This window comes from Delphinapterus leucas, chromosome 9, assembly GCF_059928025.1.
Source record: "Delphinapterus leucas isolate spDelLeu-1000000601 "Yukka" chromosome 9, BTC_Dleu_Yukka2, whole genome shotgun sequence".
NCBI lineage: Eukaryota > Metazoa > Chordata > Mammalia > Artiodactyla > Monodontidae > Delphinapterus > Delphinapterus leucas.
Window position 1 is genome coordinate 59,453,845 of NC_143137.1, and position 17,224 is coordinate 59,471,068.

A 17,224-nucleotide genomic window follows, 5' to 3' on the forward strand; every position below is an offset into this window, starting at 1 on the left:
CAGTCTCTTCTGAATAAATGGAAAGGATAACAGATAAAGCCTAAGAAGGTGCTTTGTGACTAGAATTTGCCGTACTACTGTGAGTTATTATTAACACATTTAAAGAAAAGTTGAAGAGACAATGGCTAATTTGAACCAACCTATTAATCTAGAATTACTTATTATGGAAAAGAAATTTTTATAAATGGAATTAGACACAGGCTTCAAGAATACCAGTGCTATAACAAAGAAGAGGCTAACTGATTGTTTCTCTCCATCTTTATTCTACCTCTTCTCAGTCCCCTCCCCCCCCCAGAATACAGGTTTAAGTTTAATCTAGAGCTTTAAATTAGATGTTAGAAATATTTTTTGATGATGCATATATTTTAACTACTGCAATGGGACTATAAAACAACATATAAAATCAATTTCCCTAGAAAATGTTTAATAAAAAAGTTGCTATTATTGGTCTGGGTTGGTTTGGCTCTTAGAGAGACATGAAAAGAGGGGATCCTGAAAACTTTTCAGCTCCTTGAGTCTGTACCATACTTTGGACTCTGCCTCATCTGAGTGTTAGGAAGTCCTGTGCAACTACCCTCTATGATTCTGCAAATAATCTCTATTTGGGAGAAAGTTTATTCTAATAATGAGTGGATATAGCTCCGATGTTTATTTCCCTTCATTTTCCCAACATCTACAGAGAGGTATTCTGCCTCAGTATTATTATTTACTTTCTCTTCCTGATGATATCATTGTAGCCTACTTGATTTTAAAGATTTGTTTATACACTTTTACACACACATTCATTAATAATGGAAAATAAAAAAAGATACATTTGTACCAAGTAATTCTACCTAAGGAAATTTGAGCTTTTTTGTGTGTTTTAACCTGTTGACCAGAGCTGGCCATTTGCATGAACTACAAAGGCAGCCACTGACTACAATGATTGGTTGAGGGACATAGATCCAACATGTTATACCCTTATCCTCCCTGTATTTGTCAAATTGCTTGAAGATCTTAACATTAGGATAATTCTTGAATGGCCTTCTTAAGAACCCAAGAGTTTGAATTTACTTGGGAGAAGAAATATACTACTTGGTTAATATAGCAGCCTGGTTAATTTATATGGTCACCCCAATATTCCACTAGGCAGAGAAGAGATCTCAGAGGGAAAATGAAGGCCCAGGCCCAATCCTGGATGCCCACAGAAAGGCTTGATGTTAGGTCTTACTTGGCCCTACTGCCTAGTAAAGAGTCTGGTGCTGAATGAATAAATAAAGGAATGAATATGTGGGTGTCAATGTGAGAGGGTGTTTAATAAGTGTTGATGGTAGAGGAGGCCTCATAAAAGTGAGAGTACCTAGATAGGGGTGGTATGGATATATAGGGAACAAATTTAATTTTTTTAAGGGTGCCTCTCAAGATTTGGAATTTGTTTTGGGAACAGTCCCCCCTAGCAGTTGCTTCTTGTGGGATTTTCTGAGGGTAGAAGTGGCAGGGTCCTCTTTTATGGCCTCTCTTTCTGTACACTAGCCCACAGTGTCAGCCATATTTTCCTCAGGGCCATTGCACAGACCATCACCAAGGAACTCAGTCCTCTGTCCAGTATACCTTGCCGATGGGGACATCAATCTTCCTCACAGTTGTTCCTCCCAGGTTTTCATAATAAAAATGTTCTCAGCTATTTGGGCAAGGACTTTTTTTTCCCAGACTAGATGCAAAAATACCTCTTTGCACTGGGCCTATCTCATATGTCTTTTCAAAGCAGCATGGGGGAAAAAAAAGACTTAGAAGAGATTCACAGTTTTTCACAGTAAACTCAAACCTTTCTGATGTGGGTTCCTGACATCTTTGGCTGAACTGAGCAGCGGGGGGGCAAGGAGGAGGTAATGGTGGTCAAGTAACTTCCAGCACTCAACCACCATCCTGTTTGGGTTGAGGGCCTCAAGTAACACACTTGGTGGGAGGCCTGGGCTGAGCAGGATGAGTCTTCTTCCCAGGGAGCCAAGGAGAACACAAGATCATTGTCAATAAGGTTCAGGGGCTGCTGCAGAAGGCTTGGGCAGTGACTGTCCCCAAATACCCACTGCCAGGGAGTCCACAGAGCAGCACTGGCTGTGACCTCAAAGGGATGGAGGAAACTGCCACGCTGGTCTGGGGTCAAACTGTGTGTGGTGACAGGGAAAGGAATGTGGACTTTGGCTGAGTGAAGAGAGGAAATATGGGAACCTAGGAGAAGAGCCACCTGAATTTGTTGAAGATTTACCACCAGCCAGGGAGGGTAATGTTTCTTGACCCTCAAGATGTGATTTAGGAAGCCCCAATCTATTCGCTGCTTTGAGAAGTCTCACTCTCTATTGGGTACCATCTCAACAAACAACATGAGCTCTTTAGTGGGGGACAGAACTAATTGTTGGGTCCATTCCATGGAGAGTCAAGGTACATCAAAGGAAGAAGTCATTTCATAAGCACACAGATTTGTCCTTGACTTGGATTGTTGTAAAACTAAGTTGCAACTAGAAATTAACAGAAAACTCTCAAAGGGGGAAATTACTTAGTAAAGTCTTAATTACAGCTGTGAATGGTGGAATCCAGCAGGTTGGATTAGGAACAGGAATATCTGGGATGGAGCCCATTGTCTTCCATTTTCTAGTTGTGATGGATTTGAGTAAGTCACAAAACCTGAGTTTCAGTTTCATTCCTATAAAATGAGGATAATCATTCCTTTCCTATGTCTCTCACAGTGTTGTTGTGAAGGCCATAGGTGGAAAACATTCTTTCAATTCTAAAGTTCCACACAAGTGCAAAGATTTATATTTGCTAGAGATCAGATACCTTTCCTCCCATTTCCTAAACGCCACTCTGCCACTGCACAGAATACAAAAGGTTGACTCACAGTAAATACTAAAACAAAGAAACAAAAAAAAATCATGTAGCTATAGAGCAAATATTGTGATGGAATGATCTCACATTGCAACAAATGGGACAGTCCTAGTCCTATACAGTTGGAGTTCCAAAGCCCAGCTAGTTGCATGTTATTGTCAAGGCCTGCATTCAGAAAACTTCAACATTTACCTTTATTTTATTATTTTTTTTTTATAACTTAAACCACTGTTTCTTAGCTGATTAGCACAGACATAAACCAGAAAAGACTGCTCTGTGACCTCAGAAGTTTGAACAAATAATACTCCATCCAGGCTGTAATTACACAAGAGATATAACAAAGACAAATGTGGACCATTTGTAATAACCTCTGAATGTTGATATGAAACTGTTCATGTCCAGCTGATTTCTATAGAGAGTAAAATAAAAAGGAATCAAAATATTATGTACTAGTAATATGAGGTAAGACTCTAAGAAGTATAATTCAACTTCTATTACTGATGGAAATGCTCTAGGAATAGAAAAAGAAACAGAGAAAACTGCATTGTTAAAGACCTTAAGTCCTTCAGAGCTGCCTTAAATCCTTTTTATAACAAGACAGGACATAAACCAATGCAGATAGACACACATTAAAATATGTCCAGAATTCTTCCCTGCACATATTTTTAGTCTATTTCTACCTGGCCAAAAGGAATACAGAATTAGAAAAAGTGGCTGATGAAATAAATCTCCACAAGGGAACCAAATAATCATTTAGTCCAATAACTGAAGACAAACATTAAAAGAAGGTGCTTTTTTGGTTTGTTGTACCTCTATTGCTCTTCACTGCCCCCCACCCCCCCACCATAATAGTAGTTTTAGGGGCTTATCTTCTACTTCTCTTTGTTTTACGCGTCACTGTCATACTCTGCATAACTGAAATGGCCACTGGGACTGGGAATGCAGGGGAATTCTGAAATGAAATCTATAAGAACTATTTATACAACTCTTAATCACCCAATTTAATTGACCTTTCACATAAATGTCTAGGATTAGGGGAAGAGTTACTTAAATTTAGACTCAGCAGCATGATGAACTATATTATGCGGTCATTTAAATAAATGAAAAATATTTATAATATAATGTAAGGGAGAGTTAGTATAATTCAAAATATGATTAAACATTATCTGAAATCTATGCAAGCAGAAGGTAAACTGTAGTAACATATGGGGATTGTGGTCATGTGTTTACTGATAACATTACCTTTAATACTATTTTGGAATTGCATTTAAAAACATTAATGTTGCTTTTTTTTCAGTCTGAAAAATGGTTGTTCAGCTGCCATTTTGATCCCCATAAAAAAGAAGAATAATCCAGGACCTCTTCAACGTTCAATTTAGTGTAGATTTTTTATTTTCTAATACACTCTGAAAGATTTTGTATTCACGCTGTTTTAATGTTTTTCTCTGAATGATGTCCAAACTAGTTGCGGCGAGCAGGAGCTACTCTTCGTTGTGCTGCGCAGGCTTCTCAATGTGGTGGCTTCTCCTGTTGCGGAGCATGGGCTATAGGCATGCCAGCTTCAGTAGTTGCAGCATGCAGGCTCAGTAGTTGTGACATGTGGGCTCTAGGGCACACAAACTTCAGTAGTTGTGGCTCGAGGGCTCTAGAGCACAGGCTCAGTAGTTGTGGCGCACAGGCTTAGTTGCTCTGTGGCGTGTGGGATCTTCCCGGACCAGGGATCGAACCCGTGTTCCCTGCATTGGCTGGCAGATTCTTAACCACTCTGCCACCAGGGAAGTCCTGCCTGAATTTAACAACTATTTAATCTATTTCTCTTGAATACTTTACTAAGCTCCTAAGAGGTACATATGTAATAAGTTTTTTGGTAATATGCACCATGATATCTTTCCATTTCATTTAAATTTGGTTTTTAAAAATTAATTGGCATTTCTAAAACACTATGGAAAGCGCTGATGAAGAGAGAAACCAGAGCAACAGTGAAAGAAACTGATAAATTGCTCTTATGTTCCTGAAAATCCTGCATTTTCAGATTCAGTCAAAATGTAGTGAGAGCCTATGTACCATAACAGGCAGCACACCTGACCCATTGAATGACTTTTCACTCAACTTCCCAGACTCTATGCCATTGGATTATTTGCTCCATTCTACAAATGGGCACACTGGGGCTCAGAGAGGTTCAGTCATTGACAAAAGTCACAGAGCTGGTGAGGGGCTGGATTTTAACTCCAGTCTTCTGATTTCAGATCTAGGGCTCTTTTGATCAGAGCTAGCTCTAATATATTGAATTTGATAAATTCATTCTTTTTACATAAATAGGTTTTTCTTTTAAATTCAAGTAATATTCCACAAAATAATCACATCTCAAAGTGAATAAATATAAAACTACATATGAGAAAGGCATATTTCTATTAAAAAATAGATGGTAGGACTAGAAAAATGAGGTAGCTAAGATGGTAATATAATCACAAAGGACTCTGATAAAACTATTTTATTCTTAAATCAAGGTATGCCAGAGTGAGTGTAATGTTACCTGACCCACAGGTTGTAGAGTAGTTTCTACCTGGCCAACATAAGTCTGGGCATGATTTCTTAGCTCTGCTAGTTATTGTAGGACTCCAGGCAGACAGATTAAAATAGGGATCTCCTGTCTAAGTAGGGAAAATGGTACTGCTCAAAGGAGTGAGATGAGTGCCTTCTCACTAGATGGGGCTTCTTGGAGCCATGAGGACTGGGCTGTTAGTTCAGTGGCCTAGTGCTTTGGACAGGCATGAGAACAGGAGGAGGATTCAAGGATTCAAGCCAATCCAATAAAAACAGGAAATAAAATATTAGTATGAGATGGTAGATTAAAAAAAAATACCCCAGAGGACCAGTGGGTAGGACAACTGGGTTTTAGTTCTGGGCCTTTCACTAAGGAGGTGGGTAAGTTTGGATACATTACATGACCATTTTGGACTTCTATTTTTCATATGTAAAATGATGAAATTGAATTACATGATCTACTATCTCTCCCAACTCCCATCTCTCTCCTTATGTTGTATTTTGCCAGGAATTCCTAATTTTCCAGTAGATCCAAAGATTCAGGACTGAGGGAAATCTAAAGCCTTTGCTCACTGGGGCATTTCAAGGCTCTGGGGAAAAGCATCTCTGCTTCAAATACTGATAGGCAATTTTTCTTTACTCATGACAATCCTGGTTTGATTGGATCATCAGTAACATTTTGAGAGAATTGGAAATTTTATAAACTTTTCCTCAAGATGGGCTCAAGAAATGCTTAAAACAAACAAATATCATGGAGCTGGAGAAATAAAAAGGACAACTAGTAAAAAGAGACCTTCTATAGATAAGACTGGACTCAAGTCAGGCAGAAGTCCTTGGAAGAAGATATAGGGGTGAGTGGAAACCAGAGAAGGATTCATTCATTTATTCAACAAACTGGATACGTACCAAATTCAAGACTCTGTGCTGGTTAGTTAAGACATAATATTCGATTACAGATACTGTTTTCAAGGACTTTTATGTTCAGAGGTGACATAGAAATATACATAAATAACAGTAATACAGGGTAGAAAACATTGTTTCACTAGAAATAGAAGTAAAGATAAAAGTGCCACTATGATCACAATGATGAAGGCACAACACCTTCTGATGAACAAAGATGTCAGGAAATGGCATTTGAACCAAAAGTGCAGTAAAAGCTCACTGAAAGGAATCTAGGTAAAGGAGGTGAAAGACAGATGCAACTATAAACCATAGAGAGTAAACGTACTAATTCTGGGCCACTTAAAACTGTTTAGGATCCAACCCAGGGCAGGAACCCTCTGATCTCCCTGGCACCTTGGATCCAGCCTGCCATCCTTGGATCCTGAACTGTACTGTGAATGCAAGCAGAGCTTCTGTTTGTTTGCTTGTTTTTTTTGTTTTGTTTTTTTAAATTTATTTTTATTTTTGGCTGCCTTGGGTCTTTATTGCTGTGTGCAGGCTTTTCTCTAGTTGCAGCGAGCGGGGGCTACTCTTCCTTGCGGTGCGTGGGCTTCTCATTGGGTGGCTTCTCTTGTTACAGAGCTCGGGCTCTAGGCACGCGAGCTTCAGTAGTTGTGGCACTCGGGCTCAGTAGTTGTGGCTCACAGGCTCTAGAGCGCAAGCTCAGTAGGTGTGGCTCATGGGCTTAGTTGCTCTGCGGCATGTGGGATCTTCCCGGGCCAGGGCTCAAACCTGTGTCCCCTGCATTGGCAGGCAGATTCTTAACCACTGCGCCACCAGGGAAGCCCAGAGCTTCTGTTTTGAGATCATCTGGCTATTTTGATCAGGTGAGTATACTACAGTTTTATGAAAGAAAGTTATTAATCTTTGCAATGATGTATTGAAGTGGTTAAAAGTTTAGAGTTGTCAAATTCTAACATACCTCAGGATTAGGTTTGAAGGAAGGCTTCCTTTTTTCCAGTTGTCTAAAGATGGAGCCAGATGCAGGGTGATTTAGTAGTAAGAGCCCAGGACTCAGAGCCAAGTCCCAGCTCCAGACCTCACTCAGGGTAAGACTTGATCACATCACTTATCACTTTGAGCCTTAGGTTCATTATCTGTAAATGGGGTTTATAGAACAGCTCTGTCTACCCTACTAGATTCTTATAAAAACCAAATTAAATAAGGTTTTAAGTTAGTGCTTTCGTCTTCCTTAATAGCAGGCATGTGTTGTGTTCATCTTTATCTCTTTAACCCCTAACCCTTAACGTTGCATATACCAGACCCTTGACCAATCATGTTCCATTGTGTTGTGCTGCCCTTTAAATAAACCACATCAGGCCCCTGCTATGCCCTGGCTTGGGAGTGTGGATTTGACTGTCCCAGTGGCTATTTATCCCTTTGGTCCATCACACCTGATCAAGGTGATCTTCTCTGATGAAGTACAGTGTAGTCTTTTTTTTTTTTTTTTTTTTTACAGTGTAGTCTTCCATTATATCATGCTGTTTTCCTGTGGTCACCATTCATCAACACAGTGTCATTTGTCATATAAAAGGATTTGCTATTCAAGAGCCTGGGGTCTGTTCTGTGTTAGCTAACAGTTATCCACCATGGGACGGCTAACAATACCACTCAGCGGGAAATCATGCTTTAAATGATTTGTTTTATTTTAGTCATGTCATCCTGTGTAGCTCTGCATTGCTTTATCTGGGCTATGGAAATAGTTTCGAGTGTGAGTGGTCAGAATCAAGCAGTGTTCTCTCACTTCATCGAATGTGGCACATATTCTTTCCAGAAAATCCTACGGACATTTTGCAGACCTGCTTATCTCAGGAAGACTGAAGTTTTTAGAAGGCTGCTCTTCCTATTTAGGGGTAAGTGGCAAGGGGAGGAAATGTTCGCTACTGTTTGGATTGTGTTTTCTTAGCTTGGCAAAGGATTAGAACTTAATGGGATTGATTAATGACTCACACACAGGAGACAAGGTCCAGTAGTTTGGGCTGAATGAGGCTGAGTGCCTATTTTGCTTTTCACTCTCCCAGGACCTTTAGCAACTGTAAAGTATCTACTTCCCCACTTTACTCTTGGGGGTAGATTAGACCGAGAAGAAATGTATTTTGAGTAGACTTCAATGTACCTTATCTGCAGCTCTCTGGGGAATGTCACCCCCAAGAGAATGATATGTCTGATTTCATAGAGACAATGGGGTTGAGCACTTAAACTCTTTTGAAATGGCTTTCCGAAATTATCTCATTTGATTTTATGAGATTTGCTTCCAGAACTTTTCATTTGGGAAGGTTAGACTATCAGACTGATTTGGTGGAGAAGTCAGCACCTTAGCAAGAAGATAAGACTCAGGATGTAAGTGCCCAGAGGTCTGGCACCACTCACCAGCCTGGCATGCCCTATTATAGTGGCTGGGCGTGTTTCTGTCCACCTTTCTACAGCCCCTTCCTAGCTGAAGTGCAAGTCCCTGAAGAGTAGAAACCAGATCTTACCCATATTTTGGTTCATGTGTTGATAGTGTTTCAATGTGTTAGCTGCTGCTGCTAATGAGTGTTTTCCTTATTAATGTATACATGTATGCAACAAATAATTGGACATATTCTAGGCAATAAGGCTACGGATGTGAGCCAAAGCAAGCTCCCTACCTTCATGGAGTTTGCTTTCTAATGGTGGAGAAAGGCTTCCATGAACAATCAAATTAATATTCAATCTTGTATCAGGTTGCTATGAGTGTGATAAAAAAAAAATGAAGCAGATTAAAGGCATAGAGAGTCACAAGGAACACTGTTTTAGATCAGGCAGCCAGGAAAGGTCATTCAGAGGAAGTGACATTTGAGCAGGGGCCTGAGTGGAGAAAGGAAGGGAGCCATGTCGATGTGTACCTAGGAAAAGTGCTTTCCAGATGAAGGGACAGAGCAAGTACCAGGGCGGTATAGGACTGTGGTTAAGAAAATGGTCTCTGGAGTTTGGTTGACTAGGTTCAAATTCTGGCTCCTCCACTTATATCTCTGCATGAAATAATTATGATTACAATTGTTGGTGTTCTTTCAGTACTCACCACACATCAGTTACAATGCTAAATCTTTTACATAAGCTTTCCTGTTGAATTCTCACATCAACCCCACAAAAGCAGTACTATTATGGATCCTATTCTACCAACAAAGAAATGAGGCAAAAAGAGGTTAGTGAATAGTGGAGCCAGGATTCAATCCCTGCAGTTTGACTGGAGAGACAGTAGTTTTAAAACAAAATAAAATGTGGGATGAGCATAGCCAGATGTGGGAAAATTGGGACACTTGCCCTTTGTTATGTCTCTCTCTCCTGCCAGTGACCTCTTTTCTTCCAACACTGCCTTGGGCCTTCTGAACTGGTTTGGGAGTGGTGTACCCATATGCATTACCACCTCTTTTTCTGGACTTTTCCACACAGAAATTATTCCTGGTTCCCACACCTTGGGGAACAGCCATCCTGGTCTTAGTAAAAACTGTCAAATTAAGTTCAGCAAAAGTGCCAGTGGGAATTGTGATTTAGCAGAAATAGCAGGAAATGATAAGTCTTGGCTTTGCAAGTAACCAGCTGTGTGACCTAGGTCAAGCAATTGGATCTCTGAGCCTCAGTTTCCTCCTACATAAAATGAATTGGTACTATTTCTACTCTCTTCTCACCTAATATTAAATATTATTTCTCCTGTAGAAATCAAATGAGGTCACACGTGGTAAAGTAAAATGTAAGCTTTATTCGAGGACAGCATATTGCTATACATATGCAAACACATCCTGTGATGTTTAATTTCTTGACTATTAGAATATGTTACTGGGACAAACTTCTGGCCTTTTTTCACATATCTGTTTCTGATGTCATACTTTACCACTCCTTCCAATTCTTCAAATTTCATTGCTCAGAACAATGAAAATTGGACTTTCGCCAACAATTTACTTTAAAATATTCGCTTCTTTAAAAACTAAAAATTAGAGCAGTTTGTACCTTTTGGAATTGAAGCTATTTGACTCTATAATATCAGACATGTGTATTTATTTTATTGTACAGAAAAAATCTCTGTTAACCAGAATGCTAAGAGGATTAAGAGGTTTTAAATAACTTATTCCTGGTTAACTAAAAGGCAAAAATGCATTAGAAACCCCTTTCTTTTTTTATACTGTAGACAATACTTTTAAAATACATCATTTACTTCTCTGATTTAGGAAGTAGAGCCCAATGAGGATAACCAAATCTCTGTTTGTATATGTGTGTGTGCTTGCGTGCGTATGAAGGCAGGGGGTGGGGAGAGAGAGAGAGAGATTATTATTATATTTTGGAGAACAGAATTGACACTTTGAACTTCTCTGTTCAGTGTACAACACTATATATACAGTCACAGGCAACGTAAGAAATTGAATTAACGAAGAAATAACCTTTAGAACATCACTTAGAATAATGAAGACTCATTACAAATTAAAAAGACGTTAATAATAAAATCTACATAGTGGTTAAGGGCTTAGGCTCAAAGCCAGTCCACTTGGGTTGGAATCCTGGCTTGGTTACTTAGTAGCTCTGTGGCTCTGGATAAGTTACTTAACTTCTCTGGGTCCCTAATGTTCTCATCTGTAAAATTAAGATAATAATAATAATACCTACTTCATAGAGTTATTCAAGTAAAGGCAGTACCTGATGCATAGAAAGTGCCCTATAAACGTTAGAATTATTTCTGTGTTGGTGGTGGTGAGCACTTAACTATGTCTTTAACATACTAATCCACAACAACTCTGTGAAGCAGGTACTATTATTATCTTTATTTTACAGAGGAGAAAATGAAATAGACAAAATGAGTAACTTGCCTAAGGCCACTTAGCTAGTACCAATGTGGCTGAGAACCCATCCCACACCTGTCTGGCTCCAAATCCATGGTCCTAACCTCCATCCTTAGCCACTTTGGTCACATATTTCCTGATCTCAATCCTTCTTATCACCTATCCTATTTTTCATTATTTACCTTTGTTCTCAGGGTTAGAATAAACAAAGCATTTATGAAATGGAATGGCACTGAAAAATCAAAATTGAGATCTGATAGTTTGACTGCATTTAATGAGGTTTGGGGGCATTATTTGTTAGTGAACATGGTCATTTAAATAAATCACATATTGGGAGTGGCCTTGAATAAATTATTTTAAAATTAATATTTCTTTTGCATCAAACCTACTAAAGTCATCACAAGATTCACCTAGAGCAATTTTATTCTGTTTGGCTTTGGGATGCTTGGAAAATTTTTTTCAGTTAATGTTCTGTCTTAGAATGTATTCTTCCAGAGGTCCAGGTTAAACTCTCAATGGTGCCTAGAACACCCACTTGGGTGCATATTTACATTATTTGACATGGGCGATGGATTGCTTGACAGATGTAGCCTGTGAAGATGCGAGGATGGGGTGAAGAAAGGTATGCATGATCAAGTCTGTCTTTTCCAGTAACAGTAATGGGTCATGGCTGCATTTTGAAGGGAAAGGGAAAATTACTTTTCCAACCCAGAGTATAAAGCTATGACTCATGCTGGAATTGTTCCAGAATGCTGGTCAAATTATCCAGATTGACAACTAAAGCTTAAAGATCTTGGGAAGACAACATAGAGAGCTGAAATGCAGGGACAGACACATGGGAAGCTTAGATTCATTGGAAAAACATGAACTGGTTTGAGAAAAAGAATAAGAAAAGCAGAGTGTATAACATTAAAAAAAAAAAATCAAAGAAATGCCTTTAAAATAACTTTCCTGATCTCCTTAGATAATGCTAGGAACTCCAAACTCCCTACCCAGCAAATTAATGGGATATCCAAAGAAAACCAATCCCTCCTTGTAAACAAAGTGGAAATTTCCTTCTTTCCAAAAGGGCCCCAGTCCCAGCCATAGAGGAAGCAAGGAGACGAAAACACATTTCTGCCTGAAATGACCTCCTATTTTAAGAAAAAACAACAGCCTCAAAAGAAGGAAAGGAAAAAACAAAGTTCCACCCAGAAGGAAATTGTATGTAAACAGCCCAAAGGGAGACCAAGACTGAGAGGGCTGGAATACTGAAATAAGCAACGAGCAAATGCCTCTGACATTGGCATTAGCCTCTGACAATATCAGAATCTGAGCTTTGAGACAACTGCTTTGTGATTGAAAAAAAAGGGTTGGGGTAAGGGAGGATCCGGACAAAAGCAAGCTGGTTGAAAGGTCCCTTCTGAAGCCGTGGAAAGTTTGATCTTTGAAGTTTGCCTACTTTTTCAGGACTCTGCTAGTGTGCAACCTGGGGGAGCTCAGCAACCACAAAGCGCTGGCTATAATTTTCTGCAATTTGTCACATGCCCTCTTCAAGCCCTGGTGAGATGGTTTTCTTTTGTTTTTAAGCTGCGAATGGTAACAAGGTAATTCAGGCAAGATAAGAGCAAACTGGAATCTTCCTTCAGTTCATCTAAGCCTGGAAGCTATGCTAGCCCATTGGTGTATTTTAATTTTATTTTTTTCTGCATATGTATTCGGTTTGGCCCACACAGCACTCATTTTCCCCTCTCTTTTTGGATCCAACATTCAAAAATCAAGAGATTCCAAGTCAAAATTGGATTTCTATTTACTCTTGAAAAATCTGGTCACACGGGTCCCAGATTCCTGTGGGGTAACATCTGAAGCTGAATACCTGCTGCCCCTGCTCACATGGAGCCTCCACATGACACCCTCATAGTCCCCATTGTGCTGGCTCTACTCAGTTCTGTTACCTCTTTGCCCCACCCACGGAAACTTGTGTTGGGTTCTAAACTTATCCATAGACATTTTTAGGAGTATCCGCAGTCTAATCCAGGACTGCAGCAGCCTGCTAAGAAGGATTCTAAGGCCGGCTGGGCTTGGCACAGGAGTTATGATTAGTTGTTGATATTCTCTTTCGCCACAGAGGGAGTGGGTGGCAGCACAGATGCCATGTATTTGTCCTCTCTGATTAGCTACATCTCTGGTTTAAGCCTGTATCTTGCCTTTAAATAGGACCCAGGCTGCTTCTCAGTGCACTCTCTCCATAAACATTCTTGAAACCCAGTAGTGTTCATCTCATCTCAAAACCTCTAAACAAAACCTTATGGAATCTCATTGACTCTCTTGAAATTTCATTATTCCCACCTCCTTTCATAGGCCCTCAGCCACTTTACAAGCAGCTCCTGGTATAATTCAAACAGAGCTCCAAATAAGTGAAAGAGAAAGCACTGATAACTTGTTTTAAGGTGATATGTGCTATGGCTTCTATTTAACTACCTACCTATCTATCTATCTATCTATCTATCTATCTATCTATCTATCTATCTATCTACCTATCTATCTATCCATCCATTTAGACTCCTAGCTGCCTGCCATAGGAGTCTGGCCTACAGGTATTCTCTCTTCTTCTTTAAGTGGCTTTTCACATCCTCACCATGGCTCTCCATCTACTGTCCCTTGGCCAAACTCTACAATTAATGGAGGCCAGTACCTAACCAAACCTTTCACACAAAATGGCCCACTAGAAGTCCAGGGGTGGGAATCTTGGTGAGCTGCTTTTAAAAGACCTCTGACCCTTAAATGAAACCTCTTTGGTGCTTTTATGGATTCTGTTGTTGGACCCACAAAGACCCTTAAGAATAATGCCTGGAGCCAGCTGGTCCCTGCCATCATTGAAACCCAAAGGGAGGAGCCCCACAGGCGAGGAACTGCTCGCTAGATGTCTTGAAGTTGCTTGTATTTCAAAAGAATTCAGCTTACCACCACTGTGGCTTTTAGCCTCTCTAATAAAGCAGGTTTTAAAAAGCTAAAAACGTAATCTGCCTTTTAAATCTTCTCTTCCTGCTGAGTCTAAATGGGGTTGCAGCAAAATGCCTGGCCAGCATTAGAGTTCTCTGAAGCCAATCAACTGAAATAGGTTTGCTTGGGGGATTTGAAATATATTTGAAAACACTGCAGGGGTGGCGCAAAATAACTGAACAAAGGTGAATTACATGAAAGGAAGAAGCAGGTGGAGGTTTATAAAACTAAAGAATCACTTGTATATTTTGGAAACGTCAGTAATTGAGACAGGGATGCTGACCTTAGAAGTTCATCTATCTGATCATAAAAATGGTTTGCATTTGGCATTAAAAAAAGATTGTGATAATGAACAAGGCTTCAAATACACAGCCCGGAATAGCCAAGGTTGTGTAAAATCCTTGAAGAAATACCTTTGTATCCAGAGAGGCTGAGGCTAAAACAGGTCACAGGCAAGGACGGGCATTACTGTGATGTTTTCTCAGCAGCTTTGAGTAGGGCAGCATCATACATTTTCTTCATCCTATTGAAAATGTGGAGTACACTGAGAGTTGATTTTTTGGTAACACAAACTCTAGTTTGCTCTTGTATCCCATGGAAAAAAGAAAATCAAGGTAAGAATTGCCACAGCAAAATCACTATAGATAAACTGTATTTTTTGTGAAGACAAAATTAAGATTGTGGCATGCGACACATTGTACTCAATAATTTCCTGAAAGGTAACGTACCTATGGATCAAAGTCATTTAGAATAAGGATGATTTATAGAGTAATAAATGTAAACTATGGGTTATCCAACAACATGCAAATTTTCTGATAGGGCAAATTTGGGTGACTGCCCCCTGCCAAGGGACATCTCTCTAAGGCCTTAAGAGAGGAACGAGACCAGTTTTCGGGTAAATTTGCAGGTTGGATGACATGAGTTGTCTTACAATTTTACTTGGCCAAAGTGAGTTCTATACTTAAGGAAGAGGATAATTTAGCAGTGCAAAATACTCTGAAAATAATACATTTCTCTGCAAGAGGGTTTTAATGTTGCTTTTCCTATATTTTCCTATACTTTGACTCTGTATGGAATATATAGAGAGTGGACAAAGTTGCCAGAAGTTCTTGTTCACTTTGTTGGATGATGGTACGGGGGTACAAACTTGAAAATGCAACTTTTGCCAGCACACAATTGCTTATTATCCTTTGAAGGCCAACATGTGTGCTGAAAGAAATGCCTCAGAACACTTGAGAAGGTGGATGCATATGAGTAAATTGCAAGGGTTTCAAGCATTGGTTTGGATAAGAATGGAAAAATTCAGTTGCTTAGCCAAGGCAGTTCCAAACGACTTTGATCTGGATATCTCAGGAGAACGAGCTTGTGCCGTCCCAGCATTTTCTGGTTTTGGCTGGGAAAGCATATAGTAAAGAAATAAATACAAAATAAAACCCAAAGTTTTTAATGGGTTTTTAGAACTTCCACTTCTGGCTACAAATGGGAGACAAAAGGCAAATAGATATTGTTTTAAAAATGCTAAGCCAGGCCTTTTCTAACCTCAAGAAAACATTGGGGTTTGATTAGGTTCAGATTTGGGGCAAGTTTCAGGACAGTGTTTGTTCTAGCAACTTCCTCCCCATCTCTGTGGAAAGTGTTGGTCTGCTGTGGTTCTGGAAGCCATGCTCTGAAGGCTCTAGGCTGGGGCATCATGAGACAGGCTCCAAAATCTGTCATTTGTGCCTCTGCCCACGCTTCCTTCAGTGTGTTCCCTGGAGCCAGGCCTCCCCAACTGTATGAGCCTTTTCATGACTAAGCAGAGCCCAGACCTCTTCTTGTCTCAGCGCTTTACGGTAGAATCTCTCTGTTTACCTCCCATCTCCAGGCATCTCTTGTGTTAATCCATCCCTGGTGCCTCAGATGAGCATTTGTTCCATTTCTGCCTTCAGCTGAGCTTCATTTCACTTCTCTATCTAAGCTGCCCTTTGGATTCAGGGATATTTCTTATGTTCAGTCAGCAGGTACTTTTGGTTGTATTATTCATTTAGCTCTGGAAATCCACTTCTATCTGGGAGATATTTTCTAGAAGGAAAGATAGTGATGTCTCCTGTGAAATAAAAGGAGGACAGAGAGGAAATTAATATTTTGTGAGAATCAAAAATGCTCCAGGCTTGGTTGAGAAGCTTAGTCAAGGATCTCATTTAATCTTGATATCAGTATAATATATAACATATTGTTGTAAATATCAGAAGGGATAATTCATGTAAGATACTCAGAACACAGCCTGGCACATAGTAAGGAGTCAATAAATTTGAGTTATAATGATTATTTCTTAACTTTTTTCCTAGAAAGGAAGGGACTCATTAATCTGTTCATTTCAGTCAGGATCTCCTAAATTGGCTTGCTATTTATAGGGCTCCATAAATGTTTGCTGAACATGACTGAGTGAATGGACTCTTGCCAGAAGTATCTTGCTACTGTTGCTGACTTTCTGGTTAACTAGATATAATTTGCCAGATTAATTTATTCCCCTTTAAAAACCCATAGTTTTGAAGAAGAATCTGACATCAAAATGGTTGAGATAAGACAAAAATTTCCCCCTTATTTCATCTTTGTTTATTTTTCTTCACCTTATGTTATTATCCCTGAATTCTAATGAGCCATATACTTCTTATGCTTGGATGAAATATAAATACACTACTTAGATACAACTGTTTGATAAACCCAACCAGGGAATGCAATGTTTTGCAGACACAGAGACTAGGTTGAAATCAAGCCATGGGAATAAAAAAGTAAGAGTGTGAGAAAATAGAATATTGCCTGAAAAACATTATGATTGAGGAAGCCAATACAGGCAAATACTGCAGGAACAGCAAGGATTTGGAATGCATTTTTTAGCTGTAACTGGGGCAACATAGAATAATGGAAAAGCTCAAACCTCTAGCACTTACTCCAAATCTTATCCAGTTTTCTCATCTGTGAAGTGAAAAAGTCATGTACGTGAACTTCATAACTTCCTAACCCTAATATCGTATGATTTTATTTAATAATAATAATTTACATGTATAGATTTTTCACCCTTTGAAAACTCTTTTACATTGTCCTATTAAATATAGGGCTAC

The 17,224-nt window shown here is 39.4% G+C and overlaps 1 long non-coding RNA gene across 1 annotated transcript in view; it reads right to left on the reverse strand.

Moving 5' to 3' along the window:
* Positions 1 to 6,897: 6,897 nt before the first annotated feature.
* The window catches only part of LOC111181326 (uncharacterized), a 263,813-nt gene continuing 253,486 nt past the window's right edge, over positions 6,898 to 17,224 (reverse strand). The window contains exons 4-5 of the long non-coding RNA XR_016394320.1: positions 15,975 to 16,209; positions 6,898 to 14,646 (exon numbers count right to left, since the gene is read on the reverse strand). This is a non-coding gene — a long non-coding RNA (uncharacterized LOC111181326). The remainder of the gene's footprint in view (positions 14,647 to 15,974; positions 16,210 to 17,224) is intronic.